Source organism: Xyrauchen texanus, chromosome 4 (assembly GCF_025860055.1).
Source record: "Xyrauchen texanus isolate HMW12.3.18 chromosome 4, RBS_HiC_50CHRs, whole genome shotgun sequence".
Lineage (NCBI taxonomy): Eukaryota > Metazoa > Chordata > Actinopteri > Cypriniformes > Catostomidae > Xyrauchen > Xyrauchen texanus.
The window spans coordinates 52,231,681-52,254,585 of record NC_068279.1 but is presented as its reverse complement, the minus strand read 5'-3'; the positions used below and the strand labels follow the sequence as shown (position 1 = coordinate 52,254,585).

The window sequence follows — 22,905 nt, the reverse complement described above, 5'->3', positions numbered from 1 at the left end:
CAGGGGGAAGAGACCCTGCGGAGGCCAAATCCTGCCCAGTCTAGGGGGAGGTAACATGTGGCAAATACACCATGAGGGTTGTGAAGCCATACGTGGGAAATGGCGCGGTGGTAAGTCCAGCCTAATGAGGGGGGACTCTACAAGCATGGCGTCAGGGGCAGCAGGGCTGCCCAAGGGAAATGCGGGTGCACCGACAGGGGGACATCACAGGGAGTTTGCCTGAAAAGGGAACTAAGCCCGTGGAGCCTGACCCCAGTACAGAGCACCTGTGACTCGTAGTGGGTCTGGATGCGAATTGCTCCGCTGAATTCGCAGGCCAGTAGGCTAGGGAGGACAACATCCAGGGAGCGACGCTTAGTGGCTAACCTGGGATAGAAGGTGGACTGGATCAACTTGGTGAAGGGCACTGTGTGCAAGCAGAACACCAGTCAGTTGTGCCGCATTACCGAGTTCTACCGGCTCGGACCTTACAAAACACGGGACGAGAACGACTCAACCCTGAGATTGTAAAATCTGGTAAAGGAATTGGGTGTTTCCCATCCCGCTGCTCTGCAGATGTCTGCTAAGTAGGTGCCATGGGCCAGTGCCCACGAGGATGCCACACTTCTCGTAGAGTGTGGTCGAACCCGCAAGGGGGCGGGCACGGCCTGGGTGTGATAAGCTTAAGAAATAGCATCAACGACCCAGTAAGCGAACCTCTGTTTGGAAACGGCGTTCCCTTTCCGCTGTCTGCCGAAGCAGACAAAGAGCTGCTCAGAACATCTAAAGCTCTGCGTGCAGTCCAAATAGATACGCAAAGCACATACCGGACACAGCAACGAAAGGGCTGGGTCTGCCTCCTCTCGCGGCAGCGCTTGCAGGTTTCACGACCTGGTCCCTGAAGGGGGTCGTAGGAACCTTGGGCACATAACCCGGTCGTGGCCTCAGGATAATGTGAGAATGTGCCGGACCGAACTCCAGGCAGGTGTCGCTGACAGAGAACGCTTGCAGGTCCACAACCCTCTTTATGAAGGCTAACGTGATCAGGAGGGCCATCTTCAGGGAGATGCGGCTTGAAGGGGGGTCTCTGGAGGCCCGAGAGGACCACTGAGAGATCCCAGGAGGGGAACAGGCTCGGCCGGGAGGAATTCAACCTCCCTCCCTTTAACCAGCCTCTTAGGAACCTGATAATGAAGTCGTGCTTACCCAAAGACTTGCCGTCTACTGTGTCGTGGTGGGCCGCGACAGCAGCTACATACACCTTCAAGGTGGAGGGGGACAGCCTCCCCTCCAGCCTCTCCTACAGGAATGAAAGCACTGACCTAACTGTGCACCTCTGCAGGTCTTCGGCTCAGGAAGAACACCAATTCGCAAACAAGCGCCACTTTAGGGTGTAAAGTTGCCTGGTGGAGTCTGCTCTGGCTTGGTTGATCGTGTCTATGACTGCAGATGGTAGATCCACTAGATCTTCCGCATCCCATCCAGGGGCCAGACATGGAGGTTCCAGAGGTCTGGACGAGGGTGCCCCGTCCCTGAGAAAGAAGGTCCTTCCTCAGGGGAATTTTCCAGGGAGGTGCTGTCACAAGGAGCGTAAGATCCGAGAACCAGAACTGGGTGGGCCAGTAAGGGCCACCAGGATGACCTGTTCCTCGTCCTCCCTGATCTTGCACAGCACCGGTGCAAGAAGGCTCACTGTGGAAAATGCGTACTTGCGCAGCCCCCGGGGCCAGCTGTGTGCCAGTGCGTCTGTCCCGAGAGGAGCTCCTGTCAGGGAGTACCAGAGCAGGCAGTGGGAGTTGTCTTGGGAGGCAAAGAGATCTATCTGTGCCTTGCAGAATTGGTCCCATATCAGCTGGACCACCTGGGGGTGGAGTCTCCACTCTCCGCTGGGCGAAACCTGCCGCGTCATGTTGCGGTTGCCAGGGATATAAGTGGCGCGCAGCGACCTGAGTCAAGGCTGACTCCAAAGGAGGAGATGGTGGGCAAGTTGTGACATATGATGAGAGCGCACGCCGCCTTGGCGATTTATTTACGCTACCGTCACAGTGCTGTCTGAACGGATCAAGACGTCCTTGCCCCGGATTAGTGGGAAAAACCTCCGTAGGGCAAGAGATACAGCCGACAACTCTAGGCAGTTGATGTGCCAACACTGCCAGGGTCCTTTCCAGGGAGGAGCTTGCTCTTTTACCAGTTGACCTGAAGCCCTAGACAGCTGAGGTGCCTGAGTCGTCGAGGAAGTTGAGTATGCGGATGCCCACTTCCCTTAGTGGGGCAAGAGCTGCCTCTGCGATCTTCGTTAAGACGTGAGGGGACAGGCCGAAAGGGAGGACCTTGTACTAATACGCCTGGCCGTCGAACGCGGACCGTAAGAAGGGTCTGTGTCGAGGCAGAATGTAGACATCGAAGTACGCGTCCTTCAGGTCTATCGCCGCGAACCAATTTAGCTGTCGAACGCAGGTGAGAATCTGTTTCTGCGTGAGCATTTTGAACGGGAGTCTGTCCTGCTGTTGGAGGTGTGGCCGCAGTCACAAAGCAGCACAGTGTCGGCTGAGAGACAACTGTATCACCTGTAAAGGCAAGCATCTGAATGCTCTTCATTACTTAAACACTAAAACAGAAGAACAGTCCAAAGGGGGAAAACTCAGCTCTGAAATAACTTGCGACATTCTCTATTTAGGCAGGAAGGCTGGATGCATTCAAGTCCTTTTCAAGGTCAGTAAGGTGCTCCTGCATAACGGCAATCATACACTAGAGACGTACACTACCCTAGATGATGGATCTGAGCGAACCATCCTCCTCCAGGATACAGCATTGAAGTTGAAACTCCAGGGTCCCACAGAGAGCCTCATACTAAGGACGGTGTGACAAGACCTACGAATAATACAAGGGTCATCTGTGTCCTTCACTATCTCACCAGTCAATCAACCCGAGAGAGTTTATAAGATCGGAGGAGCCTTCACAGCCTCTCAGTTAGGTCTGGCGGAGCACACATATCCAGTGGAACGATTGCAGCGCAAATACGAACACCTGAAAAAATGGCCCCTGCCAGAGATCAAAGGTGCCCAAGCCCTTCTCCCCATTGGTTCAGACTTTCCGCATATAATAACCCCTATCCAGCCAGTAAGGTTATGACACCCTGGGGGGCCTACAACAGTTAACACAAGACTTGGCTGGACACTTCAGGGCCCTACTAAGTGCTTACCACAACAGAATGGAACCCAATCATGCTTGTTCATAGCAACACTCTCCCCATCAGCTGAGCTGCATTATCATGTGGAGAAACTTTGGCAGCTTGACGTCGTGCCATACAGGAATGAGAAGCTGGTCACCAGGTCTCGGCAGAATTAGACTGCAGTGGAACTCTTGCAGACTAAGATGGTTCGAGTGAAAATAAATGTCCAGTGATATGCCACACCTTTATTAAGGGTGCAGTCCATGCCCATTTTGTCTGCCCCACCAACTTCAGTCCTTGCCAACCTACAAAGTACAGAGAAACGCCTCTTCAGAGATCCAACTTGAACAGGCAGGATATGCCAAGAAAGTAGATCGAGAAGTGATGGAGGCCTCTAGCGAGTCATGGTTCATTCCTCACATATGGTGACTCACAAAGAGAAGAACCAAATTGTGTTCAACTGTTCCTTTACCTATCAAGGAGAACATTTGAATGAACTGCTCCTGCCTGGTCCAAATTTGAGTTCTTCCCTACTAGGTGTCTTGCTGCGATTCATAGAACAGTCCACAGCTATCAGCAGTGACATGAAAGGTATGTTCCATCAGGTGAGTCTCCTCCCTGAGGACAGACCCCTTTTACGGTTCCTGTGGTGTGATATGCAGAGATATATCCCTCCTAGTGTGAACGAATGGCAGGTCCGGCCACTTGGGACATCTCGTTCCCCATGTTGTGCAACGTACGCGCTTCAGAGGCACATCAAGAAAGACATGATGTTCATGATGCTGTTGAAAGACACTTTTATGTAGACAATTGGCTTCAGAGCTTCTCTTCCCCTGAAGAAGCCAAAGCATTGGTTAACAAGTTGAGAGATTTACTGGCTAGTTGAGGTTTTGAGTTAAGGCAATGAGCAAGCAATGTCCCAGAAGTCATAAGTCATTTCCCCCCAAAATACTGTCTCCCGATAGTGACAAGTGGCTCAATCAAAGCCAGATGGACCCACAGGAACCTGCTCTGGGACTACACTGGAGGTGTAGCTCAGACACACTAATATACAAGTCTCACTTGCTGGAAGCAAGCCTCCCAACCATGAGGAACATCTACAGAGTGCTGGCCAGTTGGTCTGACCCACTTGGGTTCATCACCCCATTCACAACAAGGGCCAAGATTTTTGAGCAACTGTTGTGGAACAAACAAAGATAATGGGATGTCCCACTGCTTCCTAGTGATATTCTTGCAGCCTGGAAAGCATGGGAGAGTGAACTCTACCAGCTGAAAAAAATCAGTTTGCCTCGATCTTATGCAAGCCCTGACCACCCCAACTGCACCAAAGTGTTCCACATCTTTTGTGATGCGTCAGAAAGGGCTTATGGGTGTGTTGGTATCTGCGTACTGAGGACCCACACGGGCTAGTTGATGTAGCTTTCATGCTACTAAGAAACAGCTTTCAATGTCCAGGCTGGAGCTATTAACCTATTTCTTGTCTTAACACTGTTACAAACTCCTGCCCCTCCTCTCCTGACCCCAAAGAGTTCCACTGTTTTAAAGACTTAATGAAGGCAACTGCAGAGTACCTACATGGGGTGGCCCCATCTGATTCTCAAGGGTATACAGCTGAAACTTACCAAAAAGCAGAATAAGAGATCCTCAGAGCTGTCCAGAGAGAGAGTTTTCCTGAGGAGGCCAAGTGTATTACTGCTAATAATCCAATATCATCATCAAGCCGCCTAGCAATTCTGGCACCTGAACTTGATAAAGAAATGTGCGTAATTTGTGTTGGTGGCAGACTACGTAGATGCAACCAGTTGGAACCAGAGATGGTTCATCCAATAGTTATGGATCCAAAGCATCCAGTGACCAGGACGCTCATTCGGCATGTTGACAACAACTTAAAGCACCCTGTTTCTGAATGACTTTTTGGGGAACTACGGCGTAAGTACTTGATACTTCGGGGTCGTGAATCTGTTCGAAAGGAGCAACGTGCCTGTTTGGAATGTCAGAAATGGAGAACCCACCCAGTGCTTCCTCAGATGGAATACCTACCTCCTGTCTGTCTCTGCTTGCATTGCCCGGTATTCTTCTCTACTGGAGTGGACTGCTTTGGCCCTTTTTAGTCAAAATAGGTCACCATAATGAAAAGAGATGAGGGATCCTATTCAAATGCTTAACTACAAGGGCAGTACACATCGAGATCTTAACAAGCCTAGACTCAGACTCCTTCCTGATTGCTCTGAGGAGGTTAATTTCTCACAGAGGCAAGCCTGCGGAATTGAACAAATGACTAATTTCAAAGGGGGTGACCAAGAACTCCAAGACACTTGGAGCCATGCACCCTTTCTTGCAAATTCACCTGGCTGAGCACCAGATTAAGTTAATCTTTAACCCCCCTTGTGCACCACACTTTGGAGATTCATGGAAAATGGAAATTTGATACACAAAGACAGCTTTATATGCCTCCCTCAATGCCCAGTCTGTGACTGAGGACATGCTCAATACCATCCTGATTGAAATCGAGGGTATTCTAAATTCCAAGCCCTTAGGTTACATCTCTTCCCATGTGGCCGACCCAGACCCAATTACCCCCAAGCTCCTTCTGTTGGGGCGGCTAGACCCTTCATTGCCACAAATCATCTATCATGATTCCAGGTTACTCAGCAGGCAGCGCTGGAGGGCCTATCAAGTCATTGCTGACCGATTCTGGTCACAATTCCTGAGAAAGTACTTACCTGCCTTGCAGGTCCGAGAGAAATGGCAAAAAGACCCCCTCCAACCAGATACAGTGGTACTCATAGTGGACACTCAACTGCCCAGAGCCCTATGGCCAATCGGACGAGTCATCAAGTTATTGCCAGGAGCTGATGGGCAGATACATTTAGCAGAGGTTAAAGTGAAGGATCGAACTTATGTCAGACCTGCTAGTCATCTGATCCGTCTTCCCACTATATCAGATGATGAGGACAAAGGGTTGCCCCAGTAACGGCAAATGTATGGGACAAATTTGGGGGCAGCTGTTGTAAAGGATTGTGTGAAACAGTCCAGCAGAGGGTGCTAATGGACTGCCTAATCATATGTCTGCCTAAAATACTATCCGTTGTTACGCAGAGGACAGTTTATTTTGTGAAGTGACAGGCAGAAGGAACACCAGTAATTTAAGTGTTGTTGATACAGTTAATATTGTTTTTGGTGGATTTGTGCGTGCAGGAAATTAACCACATCTTTATTCACCTGTAACCTAAAAGAAGCAAGTTTGGAATAAAAGAGAGTGTAGATGTAGAACGAAAGACTTGTGCATTCTAACAGATACTCCACAGTGATCATTACTCCAAACCAGCAACACAAATGTAATCCTTCATTACAGTTGGTATATGTTTAACTTGAAACCCCTCCCACCCGAGGGTTCTGAGTGTCTGTTAGAATGTCATTATCGTTTATATGCACTTGTGAAAGGAATTTTAATGCGAGTCTTTGTACTAAAGATACATTTTAAATGTAATGCATGCTATTTTATTTAAAATATTGTTTTTTTAAATAAAATTTTTAAACACGTTATGTTAAAGTTTTTTTGTTTATCATTTTTAAGTGACTTAGTTGTGCTTGACAACTTAATGCATTTTGTTTAAAAAACAAATTTTCTCCTCTTTTAAAAGTAAAATAACAACAAACTTAAAGATACAAGTCTTAAAGATACAACTTGAAATATGTAAATCATTGTTGACCTAACACATTTGTATTAAATATACATTTTTAATTAAATGAAATGCAATGTTGTGTTTTAGTAACACAGACCAGTTTGTTAAGCTAATGTTAAGCTTTGTCTTTCTTAAACCATTTATTCATTATCTTTAAAAGTGAACAGTGTTAGAGATGTGCTTCACAGCCAATATCCACTGTTTTAGAAACACATTTTCACATCTTTGTTAAAAGTAAAAATGTAAGAAATTTTGTAAGAGCTACAGCTAAAATGAAATACATCATTGTGTTTTAGTAAAAATAAACCTGTTTCTTAAACTAATGCCAAACATTATGTTTGTTAAACCATTTATTCATTATTTTTAAATGAATGTGGATTAGTTTGCGGCACATAATTTACTCATCATTTTAGAAAGATACTTTCTTATCTTTGATAAATGTAAAAATGTAAGACACTTTTGTGCTAAAGATACATTTTTAATTAAATGAAATGCAATGTTGTGTTTTAGTAACATAACCCTGTTTGTTAAGCTAATGTTAAACTTTGTCTTTGTTAAACTGCCCAGCTAGCCAAATTACGTGACCATAACGTAACGGCAACGTAATCACATTACGAATATTTCGTCGTGGCAACGTAAGTGGTTACGTCGTGACAACCGGAAAAGTGAAATTCCTGGATTCGTCGCCACAACGTAACTTTAGGCTTGTTTGAGATGAGCAAAATCTGCGCAGAACCGATCACCGGTGATCAGCGCGTAATGCATGCCGGTTAGAAATGTGTCCGAGAGCGGTCCGCCTTGCTCTGATGTCATGCTGACGTATGTCAAAAAACTCTCGCGAGCGCAAGGCGCACGTGTCGGATTCTGCAGTCGCGCGCAGTTGCTCTCCACCGACTGCGCTGATCAAAAGCATGATGGGAAACGACTTGCTGACGACACAACTTAATGCTCATTGGCTGCGATTGTCAGCTGATATTTTTTTCCCTTAATTCTAAGAAGTCCATTACCTATAGCCTAATACTATTTACTTTTTCTATAGTACTTTATTAGTAATTAGTACATGTGCTTTATTTACCCTTTTATTTTTATTTTCTTGGTTTGAAGTCCTGTTTGTTGTAATTTTCTCTTTATTGTATTGTATGCTTGTGTTCATTTTGTACATTGACATTTTTGTACCACATTATTCCATTAAATAAATTAGTCAATCCATCAATACATGCATACATACATCTAATGTGACGGTTTTACAATTAGGCCTCATGTTTGTGTGTTTTTATCTGATATCTTTATCTGGGTATGTCTTATTCCTGGAGTGCAGTAAACAAAACCCACACATGCATGCTAATTTCTTAATTTAGAATGTGTTTTTGTTTCATATTATTTTTGAATAATAATTTGCTGTACACACTTTTCCTAATCATTAAACATGAAATTCAAACTTACATTAAGGTGACAAACAATTGTGTAATATATTTATATAGAATATTTTTCATGTAAAAAAGGGATAGTTCACCCAAATATGTTTTTTTCTTTGGGTAAACTATCCCTTAAGTAGGATACACATCATTAGGTTAATCAGCTGTGCCATATCCCACTCTGAAATGTTTAGCCCATAATTAGGGATAACAATGTAAATTTAGTGCAGCATCTGTATGCTCATCATTTTTCATTATGGCTTTGATTATAAAAGGCACCCACAAAGTTAACAATTGTAGCAAGATGGAGAATGTGTTATTAACACTATCAGACTCCCAGGGAGCAATAACATTAACAGTAAGCAAAGAAATTGCTGAGACAATAAAGAATGGGGAGTAAAAAAATTAAAAAAATTGGTTGCTTGATGATGGAATTAATTTTATTTTATTGATTGAAATTCCTTTTTACAGATAAAAAATATGAAGCATATATAATGCAACAAGTGAGAAATGTACGGAAGAGGATTAGGGCCAAGCAATAAAAAAAATAAATAAAGCCATCTCGAGAATAAAGTCATTATAATGCGAGATTAAACTCGTTAAATTTCGAGAAAAAAGTCGAAATACAATCTTGAGAATAAACTCATTAAATATCGAGAATAAAGTCATTATAATGCGAGATTAAACTTAACGAGTTTTTTTCTCGAAACACAACGACTTTATTCTCGATATTTAATGAGTTCAGCATTGCAGAACAGAAACAAGGTAAGGCATTTTTTTTTAACCATAATAACATTTAAAATGATCATGGGGATTTTTTATTATTTTTTACACGACATAAGGTTCGTTAGATGCAAGTTGCAACATACCACTCTAGACCAGATATATTTATATCCCTACCATTTACTGAATAAGCCATTTTTAGTAATGAGCACTGTTCACCTTCGGTGATTCTCCTCATCATAACCATCTTTGTGTAAAAACAGTGGTATTTCAATTGCATCCACTTCGTCTGCGATAAAAAACGCGAACGCGATCACTTCCATTGCTGACGTTTGCAGTCCACAACACAGCGAGATTCAGGAAGTGTCCGGCTTGCCTGCACTTTTTTCACTCCTCCCCTCACTGCAGCCGCCTACTCTCACCTACATTTCAGGCGAGGCAAGGCGCATCTCAAACAAGCCTTTTGTGACGATGCCTGCTTGTCGTAGCAACGTTGTGGCAACGTCGTGAATCAATAGTTGTGCGTTGGTAACAAGTTGGTAATTATAAAATTAATTAATATTCTATGGGCGGACTTGCAGTACCAATCTAATTTCTGTCCTCATTTGCCCAAACTATTGTAGAGGCTTTTTCAAAATATACAAAAAATATATTTGTTAAAATATTTGTCTAAATACATTTATATAGATACATTTTCTACAAAAAAAAAAAAAAGTTTGGGCATTTTTGAAAATATATTTTAAATATATTTTAAAAGCATTTAAAAATATATTTTGCCCTTCAATACAAGAAAATACACAAATGTAAGATTTGAAGAAAATCTTTATATGATGTCTAAAACGTGAACATGTATGTAACACATTTGAAAAAAAAAAATCAAGCAATGAACATATTTAAATTTCTAAAAAAAAAAAATTTTCAAGCCATCTCAGTTCCCCCATCTTAGATTTCACTGCAAACCCCAAAGCTCCTCTGGACACATTGGGAAACTTCTTCTTCACTGCCACTGTAAGAGACAAAAATCACAGCTATATTTTAAAGGGATGGTTCACCCAAAAATGAAAATTCTGTCATTAATTACTCATCCTCGTGTTGTTCCAAACCCATATAACTTTCGTTCATCTTCGAAACACAAATTAAGATATTTTAATGAAATTTGAGAGATTCCTGTCCCTCCATTGACAGTCCACGCCAATTAGCAACCAATTTAATGCTTCAAAGAGTGAATTCATAACAATAAAAAAATCTTCGTTTGTGTTTTTGAAGATGAACTAAAGTCTTACAGGTTTGGAACAACATGAGGGTAAGTTATGAAATTGTTTTCATTTTTTGGTTGAATTAATCCTTTAACTGAATTTTTTATAGTAAATTTTCCTTTCACCAACTCTGTATCCAAAATGAAATACTTATCTACTATACAGTATTCGAAAAACAGTGTGCCAACATGGTAGTATATTCGAATTCATAGTATTTAAAAGAATAAATAAAAAAAAGTGTAAATGTAATTCATATAGAACATACATTTTTAATGGTTGTGAAGTAAATTAAAATACAAATGTAGTACCTACTCAAACAGTATGACGCACAGCAACTCTCGACTTACCATATATTGCTGCCATGTTGTCCTTGTCAAGGGCATTCCTTCTCTCTGAACCACAGTCAGTTTTACTCATTCCTCCTACAAAAGACAATACACGATACATGAACATTTGAATAGGGTACAGAGGGCATGCACCATTGTCTACAAACTAGTTTTAAATTTCCAAATTTTTTTGTTCACCTTAACAGTGGAACTGAAGAAAAATAACTATAGGTATGCTGGATTTGAAAGATATGTTTATGGGTATGTTTTGGACAGTAAAGTAAATAATGAAGGAGAGGTAGAATTAGCCTTTTTTTTTTAAACTACTCTGTAGTTTTTACCCAGCAACGCTGCGATGACATCATTTGTGTGCGAACCTTTGGCAACAAGCAGCTGCGTATAGCAGGCTTAAGCATTGATGCAAACTTCACAATTTTGTTGCTAGATTTAGCAACTTTTATACTATGACCTGGCCTTCGAAACTGTTTACCTTTCAAATTGCTGTGGATCAGAATCTCCAGTGGGAAAGAGGCCATTATAAGAACATGTACCATTGAAGTGGATGTTTGTGTCTGCAGGGCAGAAGTCCATTGATGCTTTAGAATTGTTATACCTGTGCCATGTCCTAACTCAGCCTGTGGTTGTGATCACATAAAAAGAGATTGACAGTATACATTATTTTCAAATAAATTATTTAAACACATTTAAGTTTTCATTCAGCCATTTCATCCATCACAGAAATGCATAACAAATCTGTATGTACAGACCTAAATCCTCAGCAAAAAGTACTTACATAATTAGCATCACTGCAACACTAATAAAAGTAAAAATTACAAAGAAATTATAAAATTAAATGTTATTACAGACAGACAGTTTACAGACAGGAAGAGCTTACCTACAAACATTTACACACTTTATTAAGAATCAAAAAAGCAATGACACTAATGTAACTGTACCATGTATTTTTGCAAGGTGAAAACAAAATACTTACTTTCGCAAAACCAGACAGAGAAGACTTGGATGGAGCCTTTGGCACCTGTGAAGCAGAATATTGATAGATTAAAAACAATCACATAACACTGAGCATCATCAAATATCAGTATAGAAGTATCAGAATATCAGAACTTCGCCCAACTATTTAAACATTACTGCTTTTAAGTCATGTGAGTTATATTTTGATGGATGTATGACGTGAATACACCCATAAAATGCAAGTGAATAGGAGTTTCATGTTCTGAAAAAGACTAAAAAAGCTTAATTGTAACCATAAGACTCCAGTAGTTTAATAAATGTGTTCTGAAGCAAATGTCTTCATGATTTTGGGTGAGAACAGACCAAAACATTCCTCCAAAATAAACCTCTACTATAAATCTTGACATCAGTAATCAACTTAATGATCATGATTAATTAAATAACTTCCTGGTTCTACCTAGTGCTCTGTGCATGTGTTAAGCACTAGGACTGTATGTCTACAGTGCAGCCGGAAAGTATTCACAGCGCTTCACTTTTCCACATTTTATGTTAAAGTTACAACTTTATTACAAAATGGATTAAATTCATTATTTTTCTCAAAATTCTGCAGCCTTTGGCCATGACACTCAAAATTGAGCTCAGGTGCATCCTGGTTCCACTGATCATCCTTGAGATGTTTCTACAACTTGATTGGAGCCACCTGTGGTAAATTCAGTAGATTGGACATGATTTGGAAAGGCACACACCTGTCTATATAAGGTCCCACAGTTAACAGTGCATGTCAGAGCACAAACCGAGCCATGAAGTCCAAGGAATTGTCTGTAGACCTCCGAGACAGGATTGTATCGAGGCACAGACCTGGGGAAGGGTACAGAAACATTTCCGCAGCATTGAAGGTCCCAATGAGCACAGTGGCCTCCATCATCAGTAAATGGAAGAAGTTTGGAACCACCAGGACTCTTCCTAGAGCTGGCCACCCAGCCAAACGGAGAACCCGATGGTCACTCAGACAGAGCTCTAGCATTTCTCTGTGGAGAGAGGAGAACCTTCCAGAAGAACAACCATCACTACAGCACTCCACCAATCAGGCCTGTATGGTAGAGTGGCCAGACGGAAGCCACTCCTCCATAAAAGGCACACAAAAGCCTGGAGTTTGCCAAAAGGACCCTGAATGAAAACCTGCTCCAGAGGTGAAGGTTCATCTTCCAACAGGACAACGACCCTAAGCACACAGTCAAGATAACAAAGGAGTGGCTACGGAACAACTCTGTTTGAGTTGATGTTGTGAATGTTTTTGAGTGGCCCAGCCTTGAACCCTATCGAACATCTCTGGAGAGATTTGAAAATGGCTGTGCACCGACGCTCCCCATCCAACCTGATGGCGCTTGAGAGGTCCTGCAAAGAAGAATGGGAGAAACTGCCCAAAAATAGGTGTGCCAAGCTTGTATCATCATACTCAAAAAGACTTGAGGCTGTAATTGGTACCAAAGGTGCTTCAACAAAGTATTGAGCAAAGGCTGTGAATACTTATGTACATGTGATTTTTTTCGTTCTTTATTTTTAATACATTTAAAAAGATTTCAAACAAAATGTTTTCACATTATCATTATGGGGTATTGTTTGTAGAATTTTGCCCAGAACTTTGTAGAATTTTATCCAGTCTGAATAGACCTGCGACCCACTTTTGGGTTGCGACCCACCAGTTGATAAACACTGCTTTAACACACACACACACACAAACTCTCACTTATGTCAGACCCCCTTGCCACGCTTCTCTCTGACATTTTCTCTGCTGCATGTGTGTGTGTGGTGCAAGTTGACAAGTCTGACAGTTGGCAGTCAAGGAGGAAAGGAAATGCGCATGCGCAGGTGAGATTATCTGTCCGGTTGCTTTTTTTTTCTCAATACCGTAGATAAGCAAATGTACATGGTATGAAAACCATACATTTTCATACTGTGGTATACCATGAAACCATTATACCGCTGCAACCCTACTCAAGGTATTACTGTAACATACTGTTACCATAAATTAGATTTGCTGTGTTGTTGTCCAACCACGTTGGACTGTTGTGTATATCCACCTTCGCCGTCACAGACTGGCACACTGAGTTTATCCATTAAAAAAAACAAAGACTGCCGCGGATGGTTTACGAGCTGTTCACGGCGTCTCTGAGTGATAAACTAACAGTTGCCTTCTCTCCCACAATCTCAAAAACCAGCTTCGGTGCCGTAACTCTGTTCTCTCTCGCTCTCTCTCTCTCACTAACCGCACACACACAACCCCTCACAAACATTCCCACACACATATTTGGTGAGTAGATAACTTCTACGGCTTGTGCATTTCTAACAAGTTATTGGATAAACAAGGAAGGATTGATGGGTGTAAGCGTGTCTATGTGTCTTTGTGTGTGTAGAGAGAGAGAGAGAGAGAGAGAGAGAGAGAGAGATGGAGAGAGTGCGATCACCTGTTGCCACTCCCAAGCAGATATGCTGTCAGTGTTCTGAAGGTCAGCTTTCTCAGTGGAAAAATAGCATCCAAGCAGAGGTATTTCTCCCTATTTTGTGGTAGCCACGCAAGAGTCGATCACTATAGAAACAGCGATGTCCTCCACCATTTTTAAACAGTGTGTATCCAATGTGGAAACTCGGTAAGCGCCTCGAGTTCTGTCTTCAACCCCTCACAATAATCTGCTTGGTAATCATCACACTGGTCAGAACCCAATTCTCTATGTGTCTATTCCCCATATCGATGACCGCCCCCATCGCCCAAAATACAGTGTCTGGGGCAAAACGAAACCGAAGTGCCTAACACGTCACACACAAAACTCTGAACCTTCAACCAGAATTCCTGGATCTTAATACAAAACCAAAATACATTGGTCCATCCTCCGAAAGGCATCACCAGCATGTGGGTGTGTCAGGTGGAAGCGAACATTGAGCCAAATATCTGAGACCAAATGCATAATAATAAAAGAAAATCTTGGGTAGGCCTATCCCACCTTTATCAATTGGCCTATGTAATTTATTGAAATGTAATCTGGGATGCTTACCATTCCAAATGAAGGAATTCGCTATGTTATCAAATTGTTTAAATATGAGAGGGGGACATCTATAGGGAGTTACTGTAGCATGTCGTTGAATTTTGGAATACACATTAACCTTCCCATTTATATATAAATGTAATGAAGCCCACCTGCCCACATCACACGAAAACCTTTTTTTAAGGGGTCAAAATTAACTAAATAAATCAGACAAATTTGCTGGGAATAAAATGCCCAAATACTTAATGCCCTGTCTGTGCCCGGCTGAAAAGCTGTTACTGAGCAATATGCTGTCAGAGACAAAGCTTCAGATTTAGACCAATAGATTCTGTATCCTGAGAACACAGAAAAGGAATTAATAATTCTGTGGAGACAAGGCATAGATCTAGATGGATCGGAGACAAATAATAAATATAATCTCTGCAAACGTGTTGCAAATCCACCTTGGTCACTAGAAGATTAGCAGCTATTTCCCTTTCTGATGACTCCAGATAATCGATCCGTTTATCGACGACCCCCATTCTTGTATCCAACTCAGTGAATTTAGACTCCATGGCCATAATCGATCAACATATTATAGCAATCTCCAAGTCCGCTATGACCTTCGTCAACATTACTGACATGCTGAACAGTTGGCGCTGGTTCTCTCCCGCAGCACCGTCCAAACTGAGTCCCTGGCCTGCGGCCCTGTCAGGGGTGCCAGCTTGAGCAAATAAGTGTATTTTATTATCTCCAGAGCCTGAGGATTTTTAATTCTTTGACATATTGTCTTCATAGAACAGTTATGAATCAGGGTGTATCGAATCTCACCGGTTTATGACACAAACAGAAATAAAACTAGCAAAGTGCGCAGAGCTCGCCATTCACATGTCCGACCCTCGTATGGTGCCACCAGAACTCCTGCAGAATGGTGTCTTGAAAAAGACATCGCTAAGCAAACGGCCTTTTATGTACTGTACACAATAAAATAAACACACTGCTATAGCATTACAGATGCGCAAGTGATTAATACTCAGTTTGTCCGAGCACAAGCAGGGAGATAATCCACACGCTGTAAAGTTGTGTAATCACACACATGCTGCATAAGTACACACACAATCAGACATACATGCACACAGACATGCATGATGCAACTCACAAGCAAACCTGTATATGTACACCTAAAAGACACAAAAAGCATTCAAATGCACAATGGTTTTACTATCAAAGCTGTCTGCAAATGGATTTTCAGAAATTTTTTCTTTTTATTAGTATTCTTTTTCTATCTTTCACAACAACACAAACACAGGTAAATAAGCTTACTGTACACATAAATGCTACACACAGCTAAGAAGGTTGAAGATAACGGACACACACACACACACACACACACACACACACACACACAGCTGAAGATACTAGGCTACTACAGCATATTTGAGATAAGAAAGTTAAGTTGCATTTTTTAAATGCATTGGATCTCCTTGGCCAAGTTGTTGTCTTTGTCATATTTGTTACATTTGGCAGGAGGCAGACGAGGAGTGGGGATCTAATTGTGGGTTCTTTATTATTAAATCGAGTGAACGCAAAACAAACAGGAACAAATGAAACATCCACGGTGGGAAAACAAAACCAAAACACGAAACATCTACATTCATCAACATACCAAAAATCTGAAACATTCATCGATCGACAAGGAACAGGGAACAAACAGGGTTTAAATACACAGACACAGGATGATCACAAACGACAATCAGGTGCGAACAATGACAGAGTGCTGGCAGTGATGAGGGCCGGGAATTGTGGGAAGTGGAGTTTTTGACAAAGACTAGCGAAACACAGGGCAGACAACAAGGGAATCGTGACATAATCCCCCCTCAAAGGAGCGGCTTCCAGACGCCCAAAAAATTAGGAATACCAAAAAAACAAAAATCGTCCAAGGAGTGAGAGGGGGCAGGCAGACAAAAGTGGGTACAAGGGGCAAACAGACAGTTCAAGGGGGAACAAGGGGCAGACAGGCAGTCCAAGGGGGAACAAGGGGCAGACAGGCAGTCCAAGGGGGAACAAGGAGCAGATAGGCAGTCCAAGGGGGCACAGAGGGCAAACAGGAAGTCCAAGGGGGCACAGGGAGCAGACGGGCAGTCCACAGGGAGCACAAGACGGGGACTGGGTCAGGTGGCCTGGGAGCTGGCCACAGGGCAATGACAGGTTCAGGAGGCCTGGGAGGTGGCCACAGGACAGGGACAGGTTCAGGGGGCCTGGGAGGCGGCCACAGGACAGGGACAGGTTCAGGAGGCCTGGGAGGCGGCCAAAGGGCAGGGACAGGTTCAGGAGGACTGGGAGGCAGCCACAGGACAGCGACAGGTTCAGGAGGCCTGGGAGGCAGCCACAGGACAGCCATGGGGAACTCCGAGGGCGGAGCCGAGGTAGGCGGAGCCATGGAAGTTTCTGGTTGCGGAGTCATGGAGGGCGGAGCCGTGGAAGACCCAGGTGGCAGAGCCATGGGTGGCTCAGGAGGTGGAACCATAGAAGGCTCTGGAGTCAGAGCCGTGGGAGGCTCAGGAGGCAGAGCCGAGGGCGACTCGGGAGACAGAGCCGTGGGAGGCGGAACCATGGAAGGCTCTGGAGGCAGAGCCGTGGAAGGCACAGGAACTGAAGCCATGGGAGTCTCAAGGGGTGGAGCCGAGGAAGGCTCCAGGGGCGGAGCCCTGGGAGGCTCGAGGGGCGGAGCCCTGGGTGGCTCGAGAGGCGGAGCCCTGGGAGGCTCGAGAGGCGGAGCCCTGGGTGGCTCGAGAGGCGGAGCCCTGGGAGGCTCGAGAGGCTGAGCCCTGGGAGGCTCGGGAGGCTCGAGAGGCGGAGCCCTGGGAGGCTCGAGATGCGCTGGCTCTTGGACAGTCATGGCTACAGGCGCTGGCTCTGGGACGGTCGAGGCTACTGGCCCTGGCTCTGGGACGGTCGAGGCTACTGGCCCTGGCTCTGGGACGGTCAAGGCTGCAGGCATTGGCTGGTTGGCCGTGGTAGGTGGAGGCAGGAGAGCAGAGGCCTTTCCTTTTCTCCTCCTCCTCTGGGCGGACGAGACCGGCAACACTGGATCGCTGACCATGGCTGGCGTGGGCTCAGGCTCGCGGACCGTGGCTGGCGTGGGCTCAGGCTCGCGGACCGTGGCTGGCGTGGGCTCAGGCTCGCGGACCGTGGCTGGCGTGGGCTCAGGCTCGCGGACCGTGGCTGGCGTGGGCTCAGGCTCACTGACCGTGGCAGGCATTGGCTCTGGCTCGCAGACCGTGGCAGGCGTTGGCTCTGGCTCGCAGACTGTGGCAGGCGTTGGCTCTGGCTCGCAGACCGTGTCAGGCGTTGGCTCTGGCTCGCAGACCGTGGCAGGCGTGAGCTGTGGAGCGGAAACCTCCTCCTCCGGGCGGATGAAGTTGGCAGCGCTGGCTCGTTGACCAAGGCAGGCGTGGGGGTTGGCTTGCTGGCAGGTGGGGCAGGCATGAAAGGACGAGCCATGGATGACTGGAGGGTCACCACTGTGGGAGGAGAGGCAGGATCCTCCTCAACAACGCCCACAGTGAACGGCGAGCCGCATGCCAGCAGAGTCTCCTCCACGAAATCGCGGAGCGTCCAGCCACGCGTCGCCGGAGGCAACCGCTCCTTGAGCGAACTGTTCAGGTTGCCCCAGAAAAAGACCACCAGGGAGGAGTCCGGGAAGTCCGCGACACTCGCCAGCTCGAGGAAATCGCGGATGTGGTCTTCCACCAGACGGTCCTCTTGTTTGAGGCAGAGGAGTTTGTAGTTCACCTGTTGAACCGCTAGATCCATTTGTGGTCGATCATTCTGTTACGTTTGGCAGAAGGAGGCAGACGACGAGTGGGGATCTAATTGCGGGTTCTTTATTATTAATTCGAGTGAACACAAAACAAACAGGAACAAATGAAACAACCACGGTGGGAAAACAAAACCAAAACACGAAAAACATCAAAAGAATAAACAGGCTGGGGAAACATCCACGACAGGCAAAGGTAACATAGAAACATATACATTCATTAACATACAAAACATCTGAAACATTCATTGATCGACAAGGAACGGGGAACAAACAGGGTTTAAATACACAGACACAGGATGATCACAAATGACAATCAGGTGCGAACAATGACAGAGTGCTGGCAGTGATGAGGGCCGGGAATTGTTGGAAGTGGACTAGTGAAACACAGGGCAGACAACAAGGGAATCGTGACAATATTGCTGTAATTTGGCTAATATTTCAGTCAATATTAAAGTACTAAAAGAGCTATTAGTGCCCCATTTTTTTTTTACAGGTTTGATTGGTTTTAGAGAGTAACTTCAAAGTAAAGTAATTAGTAATCTAATCATTATCCAGATTTAATTAATTTGTAAAGTAATCCAATAACAATTTTCCAAAAGTAATCAGAAAGTGTCAGAAAGTGGATAAGATAACCATCCAAGCTGGTGACGTATAGACAACTTTCGCCCAATCATTTGAGGTCTTATTAAATCAGTAGTGGGAGTTACCGGAATATGGGTGGGGAAATGTTTTTATTGCGTAGCAGTTAATCATTAGGCCATATCAGAAATGTATGTCATATTGTCACTAATGATCATCTGTTGATAATGATAATGATATAATGTAGTGAAATATGACAATGTTTACTTTTAATTGTTTATATTGTAATACATTGTAGATTATTGTAGGGGTGCACGTTTAATTTGCCTTATCCGTTTGAATGAGCAGCTGGAAGCAGTAAAGCGCAAACGTTTCAAAATAAGTCCCCAGTGTATTTCAAAGTTAAAGTGCCTTTAAAGCTTAAAGTTCCAAGCTATTAATCAAATTGAATACTGCTGTAATGAGCCGTGGGGAATTTTTTATTTATTTTTTAAACCTGTAAAGGAAAATATTGTTTAAAATGTGTTATTCTTACCTGTTACTTGAAAAAAAGAAGAAGAAAAAGGGCACCAGGACGATGGAGATCCTAATCTGTGTTGTTTCTCATAATTTTCTGCAGTTACAATCTCATCCACCCATGTTTGAGACCAGTAACAATATATCAGTAAATTACTGGCCTGAAACATTTGTCATACTGTGAATTAAGTGAATATGCTTTTCTACATTAATACACTTACCACAAATCCCAGCGATTCCATTCTTGGAGATAACACATTAATGTTGTAATATTAGTTTTAAATATTATTTTTCAAGATAATCTGTATTTAAGGAAAGACTTAAAATACTTTAACCAGCATACTTCGACCCCAGACTGTTGAGCAAAGATAAATAGTAACACTAATTAACATTTTTACCCTAACCTACTGAGACCCAGCAAATTGATAATTTAGTCTTATAGATTTTTTTACTTTATAATTAATTTTTTTACTTCATTGTTTGGTGCATAACATATGAGACATGATCCATCATTTTAAATAAAAAATACTTATATCCTTGATTAATCATTGTAGATCCTCTTCAGACAGCACAACTGTCAGTAGAAATTTAAATGATTTTCACGCGTCATGACAGTGATATGTACAGTAAATGTCAAGTGGTATTGGACATAACAGAAGCACAACCTTTATCGGTGACTCTGAACAATGGTAAAACATTGTGACGCCGTGGTGACAACCTCCACCAAACAGTAAATTTCTGTAAACATTTCTGTGTTTTCTGGGTTATGGGATAGAGAGCTGTCTGAATGATACATCTGAGTAGGCTCGCTCCCTCTGTCAAAATCATAGGTCTGTCAACAGAAACCTCCTTCGCTCATTTAAAATGGATATTTTGCCCAAAAATGAAAATTCTCTCATCATTTACTCACTCTCATATGTCTATGACTTTCTTCTGCAGAACACAAATTATGATTTTTGGAACAATATTTCTCTATGCTCTGTAGGTTCATGCAATGCAGGTGAATGGGTGGCAATATTTTGATGCTCCAAAAAGCACCAGATATGTAATCCAAACGATGCCACTGTTTTGATCAATATCTTCAGAAGTGATATGATGTGGGTGAGAAACAGATCAATATTTAAAGGGATAGTTCAACCAAAACATTTAATTCTCTCATTATTTACTCACCATCAAGATATCCCAGTTATGACTTTCTTTCTTCACCAGAACACATTTGAAGAAAAATTTCTTAGCTCAGTAGGTCCTTAAAATGCAAGTGAATGGCGATTGTACAGGTACAAAAATATAAAAAAAAAATCACAGACATTCAGCATAAACATCATCAATACAATACCAGCTGTTAAATTAATGTCTTGTAAAGTGATATGATCACTTTTGGAGTGACTTCAAGTGAGGGTGGAGTTCAAGCGGTCTCTCGTGTGATGTATTCGTTTGCCATGGATACCGAGGTAATCTTACGTTCTCCACTCGGTTGAGACAACCATGATAAGCACACAAACGCACCATTGTGAGTAGAGAAACAGATAATAGCATATCTAAACCAAAATCAACCAAATTACTGTACAGCATTCCCCCTTACTCACTGGTAAACAGCACTGCTCTTCCAGCTGTGATGCACAATATGCCTCTAAACTATGAAAAAAGGCCAATGAGAAGTTGGCAGACAGTATTTGCATACCCCGCCCCCATTTAAGCAGGCAAATACGATGAGTTCATTGAGAAATTTTCTTCGCAGCCAATGGTAGTGCATGCAGTCTGCTGCGAGTTACACACCAGTTCCTGCTTTTCCCTCTGACGCTCTGCATGCTGTTGGATTGAGGGCGCATAACAGTGGCTTTCTCCTTCTTGCAGGGTCGAGCACCCCGCAGGAGGCGCATGCCCCCTGTCTCATGGACCCCCTCGAGGACCCAGAAGGCTCCCAGACACTCCTGAGACATCCGACCCAGAGTCCGAGAAGTTAGCTCCGGAGGTGGTAAGACCGCTCCCCCTAGCCGGGGCTGCGATACCCACATTCTCAAAAACAGAGCTATTTCCTTTGTCTCTGGGTCACCTGGCCCGCAAATGCCGTTCTCACAAGTCAAGTCAAGTCAAGTGGTTTTTATTGTCGTTTCAACCATGTACAGTTAGTTCAGTACACAGCAAAACGAGACAACGTTCCTCCAGGACCATGGTGCTACATAAAAACAACAAAGTACCAACACAGGACCACATGAGACTACACAACGAAATAAAATACCTATATAAAATACCTATATATACTTATATAAAGTGCACGTGCAAACGTGCAAAAAGTACGGGACAGTACAACAAATTTCTGACAATGAACCGGACAATAGACACAGTGCAGCGCCGACCAGTACACAGTAGTGCAAAAAGATGACAGATTCTAAAAACATAAGCATAACATACATAACATATAAGATAGTGTTCTATGCACATAGCAGTTATTTAGGTAGCAGACAGTTATAAAGTGACAGTAATTAAAGTGCAACTCAGGACACGTGTGTGTGTGTGTGTGTCAAACCAGTCTCTGAGTATTGAGGAGTCTGATGGCTTGGGGGAAGAAGCTGTTACACAGTCTGGCCGTGAGGGCCCGAATGCTTCGGTACCTCTTGACAGACAGCAGGAGGGTAAAGAGTTTGTGTGAGGGGTGTGTGGGGTCGTCCACAATGCTGGTTGCTTTGCGGATACAGTGTTTTTTGTAAATGTCTTTGATGGAGGGAAGAGAGACCCCAAAGTGCTCACGGCACTTTGCTTCCAGATATCAACAGTCCCGGATCCCTGAACGCGGTACCTCCGCCCTCAGCCCCGCGACTGTTCCCCGGCCGGCCGGTTCAGATGAGTCCAGAGGACGCTGACATCGGACCTCCTCCTCAGTCACGAACCCGCCCCCTGCCGGGTGTAAGGAGCAAGGTAAGTGCTTTGAGTTTTTTCTCAGCACCAAAGCCTCGGGACGCACCCTTGCCTCCCGACGCCGCATTACCTGCTCCGCCCCGCTGCGAAGCCCCGCCGGGTTCGTCAAAAAATACTCGTCCCCTTGGTGCCCCTAGCACGGAGTTTGGAGGCGTGGCTTTCACTGCCCAACCCGTCATGCTGGCTGGCCCGGACCTTTCGACGAGGTTACGCAATTCAGTTTGCTAGGCCCCCGCCCCTCTTCGCTTTACCACAGTACACGGTGAACATGCCAAAGGAAATGCCTCGCTTCCTTCAAGCCAGGTCCCCTTAAGGCAAGGCAAGGCAAATAGCACATTTCATACACAATGGTAATTCAAATTGCTTTACATAGAAGAGATTAAAATAAAAATGATAAAAATAAGAATAATTGAAACAGTTCACTCTAAGCAAGGAGAGTCTGCTTTTAGCTATTATGCCATCCGCAGCTGGAACCAGCTTCCAGAAGAGATCAGATGTGCTCCAACAGTAGTCACATTCAAA

At 43.9% G+C, this 22,905-nt stretch overlaps 1 pseudogene; it reads right to left on the bottom strand.

The window, feature by feature from the left end:
• Positions 1–9,815: 9,815 nt before the first annotated feature.
• The window catches only part of LOC127641703 (UDP-glucuronosyltransferase 2B18-like), a 98,113-nt pseudogene continuing 85,023 nt past the window's right edge, over positions 9,816–22,905 (bottom strand).